Raw genomic sequence first — 2,932 nt, forward strand, 5'->3', positions numbered from 1 at the left:
ACACTGAAGTATTAATGTACTGCAGTGTATTCTGGCTGTTAGCAAGTGGCAGCCAATCAGGTCTTGTGTGGGACAGGACCTAATGGAGAAGTAAACATGGTAGACCTTGTTTTACTGGGGTGACAATTGGCCCCAAGACCTGACAGCTAGATGCTGAGAAGATCTACAGTTCTGTGAAGGTAGACCAAGGCATGGAAACAAGATAGTGGTCTGAGGAAAACTGCAGAGAGAATTGAATTATAGTGGACTATTTGGACACCATATCCATATCAGAGAACCAGCCTTACAAAGGACCTTCTGGCCCCAGCCTAAGATGCCCACATAACAATGTGTATCTACTATAGATGCCTCCATAAGGAAGGATGAAGTGTCTGCTCAGTGTTATATTTTTTGACATCTGAAGCCATTGCCTCACCTCTGTAAATAAATCCATCATTGCCTCCACTATGTACTATAAATGTACAGTGCCTTACAGAATATCCCACAATGTGCCCTGCCAATTACAGATTAGTCAGCTGTCTCGTGCCTGTTTATGACGTATTTCCCATCATCCATGTTATTTCGTATTTAGCAGCAGCCATGTGCTGTACCCCCCTTCCCCCTTGTGACACCGTGTCTCTTGACTTATTTGGATAGGACGCAGTTATAAGGGCTGCAGACAGGGCACTTCCTGACCCTTAACTGTCGCCAGTCATATGTTGGGTGACAGACGGGAAATGCCCCCTGCCATTTATTCCTATTGTGCGTTACTTGCACAATTATATCCCAAAAATATCTGTCTCTCTGTTTCCTGCAGGGAGCATTTTCAGACCAGCAATGTCTCCCAAACCACTCAAAAACACCCAGATTGGAGAAGTGCGGGGCGAATGGTGGGGCCCCTGATAGGCTTATGTAGTGAGGTCATTTATTAGATATTTTTCTGTTTGTATATGTGCGATCTCTAAATCTCTGGCTGTGTAATGTTTCTTCAGTCCCTCCCTTGTGCTTGTAACTTTGCGTGTCACCTGCTATTGTTTGCTATGTGTGATATTGTTTAGGAAACTGTTTTCTAATGTTTACATTGTGTGTAAATTTAGTTTTCGTGAAACAGGACCTTTCATCTGGTAGACGTGTGAACCCCCCTATGGCGTCTCGTGGATGAAATCATTCTTTTTTTGTTTTGTTTTTTTTGTCTTGTTACAGTAAGAAAGATGAAAAAAATATACAGAAATTGTTTGGGTTTCTTTTTGACATTATATTATATTGTATTCTATTTAGGCAGACTAAACTTTGAGCTTGGATGTTTCAGAGGTTATTATTTAAAGAGGACCTTTCACCACCTATCCCAACTCCTGTTCTTCTCATATTTTAATAGGCGCCGCTTCGCTGATTTCAGCATAGTTGGAATTTTTTCTCTAGCCCCCACCGTTCCCGAGCAATCAGTGTAGTTACTTTTGGTGCCAAATATGCTAATTAGCCTTCTACTGTCAAGTAGGTGATCCGGCAGAAGCAGTCAAGAGGGCATGATTCAGAGCTCTAACACCGCTCACCACTGACTTAGTAGTGTCACTATTACGACCCCTTGCCTAACACCATCCACTAAGTAATAGCATATCAGGCACCAAAGTAAACAGAGCCAATTGCTCAGAAAGGGTGTGAGCAGGAGAAAAATATTCCAAATTCTCTGGAATTAGTTGAGCAGCATCTATCAAAACTGCAAAGAACTGTGTTTAGAGGCGAAGAAAGGTCTTCTTTTAAATGTTTATGGTGTTCTGTAGATTTAAGGGTTGTACCATCTAACCATTTAGTCAATATCTTAGAATATACCTTTTGGAGTGACATGGACAGGCTGCAGTGGACTTGCTACTGTGGTGGACCTGACACAGGATACTTCTGATTGAGCTGGACTCTTACACTATGAAGGAATTGTTGTCCAGATAGGACTAGCCCTTTGAGGCTACAGCTACAGTCCTATGAAAAAGTTTGGGCACCCCTATTAATCTTAATCATTTTTAGCTCTAAATATTTTGGTGTTTATAACAGCCATTTCAGTTTGATATATCTAATAACTGATGGACACAGTAATATTTCAGGATTGAAATGAGGTTTATTGTATTAACAGAAAATGTGCAATATGCATTAAACCAAAATTTGACCGGTGCAAAAGTATGGGCAACTCAACAGAAAAGTGACATTAATATTTAGTAGATCCTCCTTTTGCAAAGATAACAGCCTCTAGTCGCTTCCTGTAGCTTTTAATCAGTTCCTGGATCCTGGATAAAGGTATTTTGGACAAACAATTCAAGTTCAGTTAAGTTAGATGGTCGCCGAGCATGGACAGCCCGCTTCAAATCATCCCACAGATGTTCAATGATATTCAGGTCTGGGGACTGGGATGGCCATTCCAGAACATTGTAATTGTTCCTCTGCATGAATGCCTGAGGATTTGGAGCGGTGTTTTGGATCATTGTCTTGCTGAAATATCCATCCCCGGCGTAACTTCAACTTCGTCACTGATTCTTGAACATTATTCTCAAGAATCTGCTGATACTGAGTGGAATCCATGCGACTCTCAACTTTAACAAGATTCCCGATGCCGGCATTGGCCACACAGCCCCAAAGCATGATGGAACCTCCACCAAATTTTACAGTGGGTAGCATGTGTTTTTCTTGGAATGCTGTTTCTTTTTGGACGCCATGCATAACGCCTTTTTTTATAACCAAACAACTCAATTTTTGTTTCCAAAATGAAGCTGCCTTGTCCAAATGTGCTTTTTCATACCTCAGGCAACTCTATTTGTGGCGTACGTGCAGAAACGGCTTCTTTCTCATCACTCTCCCATACAGCTTCTATTTGTGCAAAGTGCGCTGTATAGTTGACCGATGCACAGTGACACCATCTGCAGCAAGATGATGCTGCAGCTCTTTGGAGGTGGTCTGTGGATTGTCCTTG

Source organism: Leptodactylus fuscus, chromosome 11, assembly GCF_031893055.1.
Source record: "Leptodactylus fuscus isolate aLepFus1 chromosome 11, aLepFus1.hap2, whole genome shotgun sequence".
NCBI classification, from domain to species: Eukaryota; Metazoa; Chordata; class Amphibia; order Anura; family Leptodactylidae; genus Leptodactylus; species Leptodactylus fuscus.